Consider the following 15,311-nt stretch of genomic DNA (forward strand, 5'->3'; position numbering starts at 1 on the left):
AGAGCATCTCAAGAATAGATTTGACACAATAAATACCGATGGGCAAAGACCAGATAAATTGTGGGATGATACATCATACATGAAGAAAGTAGAATGTCATTCAATACCTAAATGATATCAGAAGAAACTCTGAAACTTGTTCTTGGATTTAGAAGAGCAAAAATAAGAGGAAGAAAGGATGAAGCAAAAGAGCTAAACAGAAGATTTCAAAAGGTAACTCAAAGAGATAAAATAGTGTAATAAAACGTGGAAAGACCTTGAGTTAGAAAACCAACAGGAAAGAACACTCTTGGCGTTTGTCAAGGTGAAAGAACTAAAGAAAAATTCAAGTCACAAGTTGCAATATTGAAGGGTTCTATGAACAAGATATTTAAAGAGAAAAAAGCATCAAAGACGATAGAAGGAACACTCAGTTACTGTACCAAAAATAGTAACTAATAGTACCCAAAATAGTATATTTTCAATCATTTTCAGACGGTAGCAAAGTATGTAGTGACAAAAGAAGACCAAATTGCATGGCAGTCATTGGTGGGGAAAAAAACACCCAGCAAGTCTCTAGAAATTACAGGATACCAATTGAAAGCACTCACCCATCTATGCCAAGAAATTGGGAAGACAGACACTTCTAGCAAGAAGGCAACCTAGACAGATATAAGAACCTTCTTCCATGAAGATGTGAGGAGACAGATATTAAGGAAAGACCTGGGACCCTGAATCTCTGAAGAAAATTAACTGAGTGAGCTGAGCATCACTGAGAACAGGAGAGGCTGTTGGAGAAGAAACGGAAGGATCTCCAGTGCTACAAGACTCCATGGTACATGGAGCGCTCTCCAGCCCACATATTTGTGCTCTTGGCAGCAGCTACAAAACCCTCCCTTGGCTCACGCAGAGTTGGTGGAGGCTACCAGTGCCGTGGGCCTTTCTTTGCCACCTCAGGACTATGTTTAAACCGATAGAGCAGTGGGGCCCACACATTCAAAACTCTGAAGCCCTAGACCTGACCATGGCAGTTTAGGGCTGTTTTGTCTTGGTTTTAATTTTTTTCTTCAGTGGTATGATACAGGTTGGCAGTGCCAGGGGGTGATACAGGGCTGTGGTCAGGGCTGTTTTAAAGTAGCAGGGTCCATGTGTTCACCAGATCTTCAGCCCTGGGACAGACTATGCCAACTTTCAGCAATTTTCACAATCAACAGAGCAGCAGGGGCAATACAGTCTTGTGTTCTGAAGCCCTGGTCAGACCCTGCCTGCTGAGGGCTATTTTTAAACAGAGACGTGCTAAAGGAGTGTGTGGTTATTATATAATCTGGTGTCAATATGGGACTCGAGGGGATTAAAAGTGAGGGGGTTGAGCCTAGTCTGTCAATTGGGTCATAGCCAATGAGGCCTCTGTGTGGGCATGACCTTCCGCTGAGGATTCTGAGAATTCCTCTATTTCTTCCTTGGAGGCAGGAGAGACTGCCTCTCACTACTCACTCCCTTGGAGATTCTCTACTGACAATACTCACTACCTGATTGATGCTCTACTGACAAGACACATGGCACTACGCTGATAGACCCCCATGGCCTGGGATCTGGAGAAGCCATGTGGAGACCCCTGCCAGCGCTAAGATGCTTACAAAGCCACTGGACCCACAAGACTTCCCACTCACTGGCCTGTGATCTTCCTGCACTCGGCATCATTGCATTTATTTCATGGGTCTGAAGAGGAACTTATAGACTGGTATCAGACATGTGGGCTAATATTGAACTTATGGACTTGATCTGGACTGGGCTTGGATGTTTTCTCAGTATTCAACTGCTCTTGTATATAATGTTCGTTCTTATACACATGTAAGTGTTTATGAGTTTGTTTCTCTAGTCTACCCGAACTAACACAGGGTAGAACCTACACATTCATGCATTCAGCAGCACTGGGTGTGACCATGCAGACATAGGGCTATTATTAACCAGCATAGCAGCACTAAAGAGGCAGAACCCAGACATTCGCAAGCTCCACATTCGTAGCTGTGGTGAACCCCCGACTTGGTATTGAAGGATACCATTAGTACTCTAGGGCTACCAGTTATGGCTTGGGCTTTTCTTTCTATCTTTTTCTCTGTTTGGTTTGCTTGATTTCATAAAGCACCAGCAGAAAGGCACAAGACTCAAAGGAGGCAGAATCATCCCTAATTTCCCATAACCTCCTGGTGCTCAGAAAAGTGACCACCCCCACTCTCACCATTGCTGCACTCCCATGGTTGGCACCAGAGAAGTCACCTTGATATGCACATATTGGTGACTGAAAAATGAAACACGGCTGCTGGCTCTGGCCTTCGTCGTCTTTAAGTTTTTATTTATTTATTATTTCTATTTATTGAGGGATGGTTGTTATTTATTTTTGCTTTTTATTTTTGTGATTTTTGAGGGGATAGGTTAGGGGTTTTTTTGGCTGCTGTAGATTTGTCCCTCTTCTTAAAAATTCTTTTGTTTATCACTCTACCAGACAAAGAAAACAGTCCCTACACAACCTAACTACTACCGCACCTTCAACAATTACAACTACTGGGCAAGGACCATGTGGTAGTCTGGTAGACCAGAGAAACAAACCCATGGACACACTTATTTGTATAAGAAAGAGGTTTATTCACAAGAGCAATTGAACATGGAGAAAACATCCCAGTCCAGTCCAGATCAAGTCCATAAGTCTGATATTAGCCCATTTGTCTGATATCAATCTATAAAGTCCTCCTCAGACTCACAAAACACGTGCAATGAAGCCAAATGCAGGATGATCGCAAGCCAGTGGGTAGATAGTCTTTGGATCCAGTGGCATTGTAAGCATCTCAGTGCTGGCAAGGGTCTCTCTGTGGCTTCTCTGGCTTTTGAGGTCTGGTTGCATCCATGTGGCTTTTCAGCTGCAATGTCTCTCAGGAAGTAACAGAGAGAGAGAGGTGTCTTCCACCTCCAAAGAGGATGTGCCAGATTTTCCAGAATTCTCTGGAGAAGGCCATGCCCACACAGAAGTCTCATTGGCTATCTCCAGATTGACAGCCTAGACCCCACCCCTACACTCTTAATCCTTAAACTGACACATTAGGTGACTACCACAAACCATAATAAACTCCATTAAGACCTGGTCAACAAATAAACATGCACCTGTGCATACACGTGCACACACACGCATGCGCGCACACACACACACAATACCATGATGTTTTTGAGTCAACAGATAATTATAGCTTATAGGAAGAAGTAAGATAGAATGGGCAAACCAGTGACCAACACATAGAGTCAAAAGACCTTTTGAAGGAAAATAAGACATTGAAACAACCAGAAAAGGAATTCAGGAAATGATTTGTAAGATGGGGAAAAATCAAGAGAGATATCGGAAAGAAAAAGGAAAGCAGAACAAACTATAGACAAATTGGGAAATCACTGCAAGAGCCATATGACAAAATAAATGAAAAGTTAGAAACTATAGAAAAGTAGACCGTAGACATCAACAAGACTTCTATTCTACTAAATTTATCCTAATAAAATATTAGAAGTAGATAATATATTAAAAGGGCAAAGCAGTAGAACTAAAGTATTATATGATTGAATTAGTGAGCTTGACAACAAATCTCTCACTGTCAAGATATGAGAAAAATCAATCCATAATAAGAACAACACACACACAAAATTAAAATCTCAAGGAAGTCTAAGAATAATGTGAGTTCACTCTCAAGAGGAGTAACATATGCATACTCAGATTTCAGGAAAAGACAAAAAAGGCATAGAGAAAAATTTCCAAGTGCTGCTATTGGAAAACTTCCCTAACATCATAAAGAGGAGAAAATAACCATGTGAGACATTGAAAGAACTCCAAAGAAGATAGACTCCGAAATAAATCACCACAACATATTGCCATCAAGCTTTCCAGCATCAGAGATAAGGACAGAATTCTGAAAGCATCTCACAAAAGAAACATGACCTACAAAGGGAACTAATAAAACTGAGCCCTGAGTTTTCAACAGAAAACATTCAGGCAGGAAGGTAATGGATACATACATATCTGGGAAAGAAATAAATATTACCTACAAAGAATCTTGTGCCCAGCAAAATTTTCACTCAAACATGAGGGAGAAACAAATGACTTTCCAGATAAGGATAAATTAAAGGAATTTGTAAAAGCAAGACTAACCTTTAACAAAAAACAGGGAAGTTCTTTGGACAGAGAATCAACAAAAGCAGACATCAATGTGAGACGACTACAGAAGACAAGTACACCCATAGTCAACCCAATCATTGTAGTAATCAAAGTAAAACAAACAGACAAGACAAAAAAACAGAAAACCACCTATATCAATCCTCAATGAAGATAATAAAAAAGTACATAGATGAAACAGTGTAGATACAAAATGTTCAAATGGAGAGTTAAACAGCTGTCAAGTGAGAATAGATTGCTTTTAAACTTGAGGGGGAAAGGTAGTAAATAATAAGTAACACCAAAGAAATTAATAAACTGCAAGAAGAAAAATGTACAAAAACCTCAAAAATCTAGTAAAGAGTAAAGAAACGAAGAAAGACAACAAAACCCATAACATAGACAACCCTCAGCATAGAAAATGACAAGAGATGAAGAAACAAGACCAAATAGAGCACACAGACAAATGACAGCAATCAAGTCATCCTGTCAATAGCAACACTGGATGTAAATGGATATAATGCTGCAGGCAAGGGGCAGATAGCATCTATGGATGAAAAAACCAGAACACATCAAAATGCTGTTACAAAAAAAAGATAACCTTATATTAGACCCAAAGCTAAAATTAGACTTAAAATCCACAAGTGGAAAAAATAAATACCAGGATAACGGCAGCCAAAAAAGTGGTAGTGGCAAAAATAATCTGTTGCAAATTAGACTTCAAGGCAAAATCCACCATGAGAGACAAAGACAGGTACTACCTAATAGTCAGACACCATTGAACAAGAAGAGATGGCTAGAAATAAATATTGATGTACTCGAGAAATCTTGAAAACACAATAATCAAACTCTTACAGATTTGAAAAAAGAAATAGACAACATGACAATGACAACAGTACACCACTCTCAGGGAAAATACAAAAGAACTGTACAACACATTTAGTCATCTTGACCTCTTATACACAGAATACTCCACTACACAATATACATTTTCCCAGTGTGCATGGACTATTCTTCAGAATAAACCAAATGTTAGATAAGCCTTAAAAAATTAAATAACATGAGAATATTACAGACCGTCTTCTAAGACCACAATGCCATAAATTGGAAATCAACAATAGTACTATCAAGGGGAAAAATTAAATACTTGGAAATTGACATCATGTTGCTTAAAAACTACTAGTTAATTGATGAACTAAAGAATAAAAATGTTGAATTCCTTGAAAAAAAAATGCTAATAAACATACTACATACCAAAATCTTATCATTGTGAATGAGGGGGAGTGCAGAGTAGGGACTCAAAGCCCATTTGGGGGCAACCGGACATTCCTTTACAGAAGGGTCTCAGAGGAGATGAGCCAGTTAGGGTGCAGTGTAGCAACAATGAAAAATACAACTTTCCTCTAGTTCTTAAATGCTTACCCCCACCCCCACCCCCACTATCATGATCTCAATTCTACCTTACAAATCTGGCTAGACCAGAGGATGTACAGTGGTACCTATAGGAACACAGGGAATCCAGGACAGATGAACCCTTGAGGACCAGACTGGCGATACCAGTAAGAGTGGCAATACCAGAAGGGTGGAGGGAAGGTGGGGTAGAAAGGGCAAATCGATTACAAGGATCTACATATAACCCCCTCCCTGGGGGATGGTCAACAGAAAAGTGGGTGAAAGGGAAGTTGGACAGTATAAGACATGACAAAATGATAATAATTTATAAATTATCAAGGGTTCATGAGGGAGGGCTCAAGTAGAAAGCAAATGTTTTGAGAATGATGATGGCAATAAATGTACAAATGTGTTTGACACAATGGATATATGTATGGGTTCTGATAAGAGTTGTACGAACCCCTAATAAAATGATTTAAAAACAAAAAAGAAAACAAAATGGAAGAACATGCTAAACATATTATAAACAAAGAACTCAAGAAAAAATGCAAGCCTCAAACTGCAGTATTGAAAGATTCTATGGGCAAAATATTGAATTATGTAGAAAGCATCAAAAGAAGATGGAAGAATACACAGAGTCACTGCACAAAAAAGAACTGAAGGACATTCAGTCATTTCACGAAGTAGTATATGAGCAAGAGCCAATGGTCCTGAAGGAAGAAGTTCAATTTGCACTGAAATTATAGTCTAAAACAAGGGCCCGGGAATATACGCAATACCAATTAAAACTTTAAACAGGATGATGAAGCACTAGAAACATTTATGGAAGACAGCTACTTGACAAACTGACTGGAAGAGATCCATATTTTTACCCATTCCAAAGAAAGGTGACCAGTAGAGTCCTCTAATTATAGAATAATATAATTAATATCATATGCAAGTAAAATTTTTCTGAAGATCATCCAAAAGCATTTGTAGTAGTACATTGATTGACAGGGAGCTGCCAAAGGTTCAGGCTGGACTTAGAAGAGGACATGGAACAAGTAATACCATTACTGATGTCAATAGCTCTTCGCTCAAAGCAGAGAATGCCAGAAACATGTTTACTAGTATTGTATTGCCTATTCCAAGACATTCCACTAGATGGATCATAATAAACTATGGAAATTTGAACAAAAACCATCATTGAGTGCTCATCATCCCCCATACAAATGCTAAAGACGAATGTGTGCATAAGTAAGTGTGGTGAAGAAGGCTGGTGGTGCCTGGCTATTGAGAGATATAGCATCTTAAAGATATGAAAGTAAACAAGCAGCCATCTAGCCCAGAAGCAACAAATCCCACATGGAAGAAGCACACCAGCCTGTGTGATCACAAAGGGTCGAGGGAAGCAGGTATCAAGCACCAAAGGGGGCTCGGGAATCATATCATCGTGAATGAGGGGAGTGCACGATGGGGACCCAGTACTCATCTATAGACAATTGGACATCCCTTGCAGAGGGGTAGTGGGGAAGAGATGAGTCACTCAGGGTGCAGTGTAGCATTGATAAAACTCACAACCTTCCTCTAGTTCTTAAACACTTCCTCCCCCCCCCCCCCACTATCATGATCCCAATTTTACCTTGCAAACCTGGTTAGACCAGAGGATGCATAACGGTGCAGTTGGGAACTGGAAACACAGGGAATCCAGGACAGATGAACCCCTCAGGACCAGTTTTGAGAGTGGCGATACCGGGAGGGAAAAGGGAAGGCAGGGTAGAAAGGGGAAACTGATGACAAGGATCTACATATAGCCTCCTCCCTTGGGGATGGGCAACAGAAAAGTGGGTGAAGGGAGACACCGGGCAGTGTAAGATATGATAAAATAATAATTTATAAATTATCAAGGGTTCATGATGGAGGGGGGAGCAGGAAGGGAGGGGGTGGAGAAAAATGAGGAGCTGATTCCAGGAGCCCAAGTGGAAAGCGAGAGTTTTGAGAATGATGAGGGCAATGAATGTATAAGTGTGCTTCACACAATTGATGTATGTGTGGATTGTGATGAGAGTTGTATGAGCCCCAATAAAATGATTTAAAGAAAAAAAGATAAACAAGAATATGGGGCAGGAAAAAAAGTGGCTATTGACCTGGGTTTTAACTTTAACTTACTTGGGATCCTAGAAAAGTGTGAAAAAAATATCCAGTCTGATGACAAAAGATTTTCCTGACAAGTCTAGTGATTCTATAGCTGGATATTTGATTCCTTTAATCGCATTAGTTGAGAAAGAAATATTAGTCAAAGAAGATACATACATGCAGTAGGAAGGAATTATGACTAACATGTGACAAAAAGCAGGAATTTTTCACGGACAAAACTCACAGCCATCCTGTGGTTCTAACTCTCAGTCACCTGCTAGGACAGGGTACAACTCCCCTTGTGGGGTTCTGAGACTTACTCTTTACAGAAGTAGAAAGCCACATATTTCTCCCATGGAGCAGCTGTTTTTTGGGGTTATTTTAATCTTTTTGTTGGGGGCTTGTACAACTCTTATCACAATCCATACATCAGTTGAATCAGGCATGTTTGTACACATGTTGCCATCATTCTCTTCTAAACATTTCCTTTCTATTGAGCCCTCGATACTAGCTCCTTTTTCCTCCCCCCCCCGCACCCCCCTCAGGACCCCCAGATAGATTGTGCAGTGTTCTTATTTTCATCTCGCACACTGACCGCTGTCTCCATTTCCCATGCTTTCTGTTGTTGGCATTGGTGTTGTTGACCCACTGAACTTGTGATTGGAAATCCCTCCTCTAACCCACTGCTCCACCAGAGAAACAATTAAATCAAAACCCACTCAAAAAGAGTTTGAAACTAAAATTCCTAATTTTAGATGAAGGCTCATTTATATTTCCAACACTTGGAAATGTGTAGGGGACGTGAAAAAGAAGAGGAAGACCTTGCACAAGATAGTCTGGTACAGCAAGTACGGCTCAGACTTAACTAACAACAATTGTGGGGACAGCACAGAGACCAAGAGTGTTTAGTTCTCTTATATACAGGGTTGCAGTTAGTAGGGACTGACTCAATGGAACCTAAAAAGACAGCAGTTACTTAAAGGAGTCACAATGGATGACACAATGTTTAGGTGATCAGCAGCGGGCTAAAAGGTGACTGGTTCAAGCCCAGCCATGTGTTTGCCTGAGGAAATACCTGGCAGTTTGGTCTCATTAAACCTTGAAAAAAAATAAACTATGGAAAATCTTGAAAAGAATGGGAATTCCAGAACACTTTATTGTGCTCGTGTGTAATCGTACATGGATCAAGAGACAGTTGTGAGAACAAGGGAATACTGCATGGTTAAATCAGCAAACGCGTGTGTCAGAGTTGTGTCCTCTCACAATACTTACTCAATCTATATCCTTAGCAAATAATTAGAGAAGCTGGATTAAAGGAAGCAAAATGAAGCATCTGAAGGCTATTAACAACCTGTGGTATGCAGATGACCCAACCTTCCTTGCTGAAAGTGAGGAGGACTTGATTCACTTGCTGATGAAGAGCAAGGACTGCAGCCTTCTATGTGCTTTACAACTCAATGTAATGAAAAACAAAATTCTCGAGATTGGACCAATGGGTAACATGATCAATGGAGGAAAGGTTCGCATTGTCGAGGATTTTGTCTTGCTTGGATCCACAATCAATGCTCATGAAGCAGCAGTGGAGAGATCAATAGATGCATTGCATTAGGTAAATCGGCTGCACAAGACCTCTTTTTAGGGTTGAAAAGTAAGGATGTTAATTTGAGGACTAAGGTGCCCCTCATCCAAGTCATAGTATTTTGGGTTGTCTCATGTGCATGTGAAAATTGGACTTTGAATAAAGAAGACCCAAGAAGTATTGATGTGTTTGAACTGTGTTCCTGGGGAAGAATAGTGAAAGTACCAGAAACCAAGCTCACTGCTATGAAGGCATTTCTGATTCACAGTAACCCACCAGGGCAAGGTAGAATTGGCCCTGTGAGTTTCCGAGATGGTAATTCTTTACTGGGGTAGAAACTCCCTCTTTCTCCTGCAGATCTAGCTGACGTTTGAAAATGCTGACCTTGTGGTAGGCAGCCTGCCTGACAGGTAACCCACTAGAGCTGCCTTATTGAAAGTGAATGGGCTGCTAAAAGGGCAAGAGAAGCTGTCTTGGAAGAAATACAGCCCGACTGCTTCTTAGAAGCAAAAATGGCGAGACTTCGTCTCAAGGTCATTAGATATGTCTTCAAAAGAGACCAGTGCCTGGAGGAGGACATCATGCTTGGTAAAGTAGATGGGCAGGGAAAAACTCCTCAGCAAAAAGGAATCGACACAGTGGCTACAACAATGGGCTCAAGCATTGTCGGGATGGTCCGTTACAGGGCAGTGCTTCACTCTGTTGTGCCGAGTCACTATGGGTCGGAACTAAGTACAACATTTCGCCTAAAGGGTTAAAAGAGATACCCACAGATTGAAGAAAAAAATTAGTAGCAGCACATCAAACAAGAACCCAACCCCTAAAATGTATAGAAAGCTTCAATATAAATAAGAAAAAGACAAATATTTCTATTCTAAAATGGCTATAAATATGGACAGATACTTCACCAGAAGACATTCAGGTGGCTGAAACACAAGAAACAATACTCACAATCATTAGCCATCCCCAAACCAAATAAGTCAACTGCAACTCCGAGTGCCCCTATAAAACAGAATAGAACTAACTGCCCCTTGGGATTTCTGAAACAACAAATCTTTATGAGAACAGACAGCCTCGCCTTTCTCCCTCAGAGCAGTTGGTGGGTTTGAACAGTCAACCTTGCAGGATTTCTATTGGAAGGATGTAAATCAAAACAGCATCATTATATCTTTTCACCGAATCATTAACAGCAAAGAAATAAAGATAAAAAATAGACAGGAAGCAAGTGTTGATGAGGGTTTATGGCTACTGAGCGTCTCAAACTCTGCTAGAAGAATTATAAAGTGATACAACCTGATGGGAAGCAGTAATGTGCATCCTTAGCAAGTGAAAAGTAGAAATACCATATGACCCTCTGTTTGGTATATATTATAAAGAAATAAGAGCTGTCACACAAATTAATGTATCCACACCCATATTCATCAGAGCACTATTCACAATATCAAAGAGATGTAAACAACATAAATGCACCAATTGAACAAAAGAAAATCATACAGACCGTGTGAACATCAGTCTTCGCGTCCCAGATACCAATACCAACTACCCTGACAGGAATCAGATACAAAGATCCTGAACAGATTGGGAGGAAAACGTGGACTAAATCTCAAAAGCGGGAAAAAATACCAGACTTGCTGCCCAGCTAGAGACCAATGGAAACCCTAAGCCTATGACCTTTAGCCACCCTTCAGGTCTGGAAATTAGCTCATCCCCAATTTTTAGCCCAACCATACACACAGTATAAAAAGAATGATAGCATTAGGGAGGTGCAAACACCTTAAAATAATCAACCAGAGGAAATAAAATAGGCAGAATTTGCCTCAGGACAAAATTTACCTCAGGACAAAATTTACCTAAGGACAAAATTTACCTCAGGACAAAACTAGGCAGAATGTGCCTAAGGACAGAAGGAGGAAACAGCGAGAGAAGGGTCTAAATGATGTCACATTGCCGGGGTTGCCACCAGTGGCATGAAATAAAATGTGTATGAATTTTTTCACAACAGTGCATTGACAAGGCACTGCCAGAAATTCAAGCTGGATTCAGTAGATGTGGAATGTGGGATATAATTGTCGAGGTAAGATGTTTCTTTGGTGATAAGCTATGTGGTGAAATAAAATTATTGCCATTCTCACCAATTTGGGGTGAGCTCATGACAATAGAGTACATAGAGGAGATTAGACAGTTTGGCCATTCCTCTGGTTATAAGAGAGCCATATCAGAAGTATCAGAGAGAAGTATGGCCACCAAGGCAGAGCAACCAGTGAAGCGCCTGCTAGATCCCTATTTGAAGTGGCAGAAGCACAAGAGACACAGCACCAAGATCATGAGACAAAACAGAGGAGTGCCACTGAGCCCTGGAGGGTTAGTGGAAGGTCTGCCAGCCCACCAAACAAAACATCGGCCAAGAGACAACATGGCCAAGAGGCAGGGCACCAGAGATATGCCTGTCAGCATGGCTGAGATGAGGTATTGCAGACAAAAGAAATGTGCCCTTACTATGTGGTACCTAGTTAGCTTCCCTACTAACTCCCGATGATGTGAGGTCTATGTGGACATTGCAGTGGATTATCAAACCCAGCTGAGAAGTAGCGCACTATGGGAGGGAGGGTTAGTACTAGAATTAGAATGGCGGAGGTGTAGCTGACCTCTGCCTTCTGGCAATCAGCTTTGGACTGGCGTGGAGCTGAATACTCATCCTCAGTGTAGCCAGAGAACAGATGTGGCCCCATGCCATTTCCTCACGATAATATCAGAAAGATGTTTACCTGTGTTTCGTTGCCACTGCAAAGACATTTAACTGTGTACCTCATGGTACTCGTGCAGAGCCTGTCCATATCCATAGACAATCGTGCATCATGCTTGTTTCCTTTCACCAAACTTAGTTGATCTATATGCCAAGCAAATCATCTAAGAAGCTGGACTGATACGAAGAAGAACTTGGCATCAGTATTGGAGGAGGACTTATCAGCAACCTTTGATATGTGGATGCCATAACTTTGCTTGCTGAAAGTCAAAATGATTTTAATTACTTACTGCTGCAGATCCAAGCCTTGTTGTTGTTAGATGTTGTTAAGTTCCAACTCATCGATACCTTATGTACACCAAACGTAACACTGCACAGCCCTGTGTCACCCAATCCGTCAGCATGGATTACACCTGTACCTAAAGAGAGCAAGTATCCTCACAAGTGGACCAAGAAACAAGATGATTAATAGAGAAAACACTGAGGTTGTCAAGGACTTCGTTTTCCTTGTATCCACGACAAACACTCATGGATGCAATAGTAAAAAAAATCAAATGTCTTATTGCACAGGGAAAATCTTCTGCAAAATACCCCTTTAAAGAATTTTTAAAAGCAAAGATATTTGGAGGACTAAGGGGCACCTGAACCCAGCCACAGTACTTTCAACCACCGCAAATGTGTGGAAAGAGTAGCCAACAAATAAGGGTTCTAGAAGAAAAAGTTATAACTTTGAATGATGGAATTGGCAAAGAATAGTAAATATATGAACAAAGCTGTATTGGAAGAAGTACAACCAGAATATTCCCCTGAACGAAGAATGCAAGACTTCATCTCACGTACTTTGAACACGTCGGCAGAAGGGAACCGGACCTGAGAGGGAGAGCACATGAAGTAGCGGGTCAGCAAGGAAGAGGGAGACCCCAGTGAGACGAACTGACACAGCGGCTGCAGTCGGCTTCAAGCATTACAGGAATTGTGAGGATGGCTCAGGGCTGGACAGTATTCTATAATGTTATACACAGGGTTAGTATGAGTTGGAACCAAATCAACAATGACTAATAGTAATGCCGTGTGTGTGTGTATGTGTATGTGTGTGTGTGTGTGTGTGAATAAAATGCAGTGGAAGGTTATATCTAACCACCTCTGGCTTCCCTAATGCCATGAGGCAGGGGCCAAATATGCCTTCATGCTTCATCCTGATATTATTCTGACACCAATCATTCCTCCCAACCCATGCTACACCTCTTCTGGGTTCTATACTCTGTTTCCTCCCAGAACTCACTGAAAACACTCACAGTTAAGGGGATTTATTAGGGAAGCCAATAGGTTACCCCCAGTCAGGACTTGAACCCAATAAAAATGCAGTCATCCTTCTCAGCCAGCAGCCAATTCTCTCTCCAGTTCTCAGCCACTTAGTAGCTAAGTCTCTCTCTGATTCTTAGTCTCTTGGCCATGTGGTTGTTTGGCCTTTGCCTCCATGAACTGGGAAGCCAGCTCTTCCAGGCCATGGTTCTAGGCCAGAGAAGAAGATACCCCACTGCTGCTCCGAGTCTCGGTACCACAGTCTCTGATGCATCTGCCTTCGGTGGTCCTCAGAGACAGAGTTCCAAGGTGCTCTTCCAAGGCCCTTGGGGTTTTTCTCTTCTCTTCAAAGATGGCTCATCCTTATAGCCAAGGGGATGGTAATAAAACTGACCAATTCCTTCTACTACTTTACACAATCCCTGGCGGGAGTAACATTTGTTAAACAAAATTATCAAAATGTAAAGCTACTATGCCCCAATAGATACCCCATACCTAGATCTATATCCTTAGGAAGACAGTGTCTCCATCTCTCTTCCCTTCCATGAGGAATCCTCTGGTTTTCTATTTTTATCATGCCAACACAGTCGTTTTGGCATCTTTGAAGGTTTCAACCTGTGTTTCCTTTAAATGTTGTTTGAGCTTGGAGAACAAAAAGAATTCCCAAGGGGCAAGATCAGGGCCGTAGGACAGATGGGATGAACATTCCAAAGAAATTCCTGTAGGACAACCATTGCTGCCCTTAGGGAATGAACAGGTACGTGGTTGTGATGGGAAAGAGATTCCTCACACAACTCCTCTGTCCTCTTCCTCATCAGTGCAGTTGAAATATTTCCTAAACCTTTTTTTCTAGTAAGGCTCCATTGTCATCCTTGCCATTCGAGAAAATCTACCAAGGTAACATCTACAGAATCCATAAAAACAATCTACAAAGGCTTCAGAACTGACCTCTCTGACTTGAATTTTGTAAACTGGCTCAGTCTGTCTGCTTGGAGGTCATTGTTCTCATTGGGTGCTTTTTTCCCCCGAGTTACCCTAAAGTGACTGAGACAAGTGTGTTACCGAGATAACTTGTCTGTAGCCAAACACTGATTGCAGAGACCTGTTTAAGCACATTCTGTTTGGGATAAACTGAGGAAGTATGAGCTAAAATCCTACTAACAATATTTTTGGCTTATCCTCATAAATATAATCCAATTAAATTTAAATATAATTATTAAATGTGTAATATAGCTTAATATTATATATATGTCATTTATAATAGTAGAGAGTAATTTAGAAGAGGGTATTTGGGTACATTGTTACACTGCTGAGCTGTATTTTATCCACAAAGGGTTATCAAATTTATTTACTTATTAATTAAGTGATCTTTACAAAAGCGTAGTTCTGTACACTCTGGTGGTATAGGGTGTCTTATAGGTACTTTATAAGGCATTGTTTCTTCTTTGGAGGTGTATTTTATCATGAACCAATGCACACATGTGAAACTGTTTCATAAAAATGCAAGGACGTGTCATTTTATATAATGAATGATGCAAACATCAAATGCTACAATCCCTCAGGGGGGGTGAGGGAAGTTCAACAGCTAGAGAAAGGTAGGCCTTGACATGGACCAGCATCACTAGAAGACGTAAACTTGGTGCAACTGGAGAAATCACATGTCAAACGGAGCCCTAGAGAATAGAAGCTATCAATCCATGAAGCAGCGTTTCAAAGGTCCCAGGTGAGTAAAATCAAATCCGAGAGTTGAGATTTCAGCAAGGGTCCTTAAAAACCATAATCCCTTCCAGATGGTGGTTTGGAGTCCTCAGTGACGAGGATAGTAAAAGGACGTGAATGTCATGACCATGTCACGAAGACCTTGAACATTTTCAAACCTTAGTAAGCACATTCCATGACATAAGTAGTAATAAAAGGAAAATTCTTCAGGAGTTCCCTATGGACCTAATGAAAATTCAAAAGGACATAATGGCCTTTATTTATGTTCACAGAGCCAGTTTCCAATCATTGGCAAA

General features: G+C 40.9%; 1 long non-coding RNA gene across 1 annotated transcript in view; it reads right to left on the reverse strand.

The window, feature by feature from the left end:
* The window catches only part of LOC142436803 (uncharacterized), a 117,936-nt gene that overhangs the window by 87,751 nt on the left and 14,874 nt on the right, over nt 1-15,311 (reverse strand). The window lies entirely within an intron of this gene.

Source organism: Tenrec ecaudatus, chromosome 1, assembly GCF_050624435.1.
Source record: "Tenrec ecaudatus isolate mTenEca1 chromosome 1, mTenEca1.hap1, whole genome shotgun sequence".
NCBI classification, from domain to species: Eukaryota; Metazoa; Chordata; class Mammalia; order Afrosoricida; family Tenrecidae; genus Tenrec; species Tenrec ecaudatus.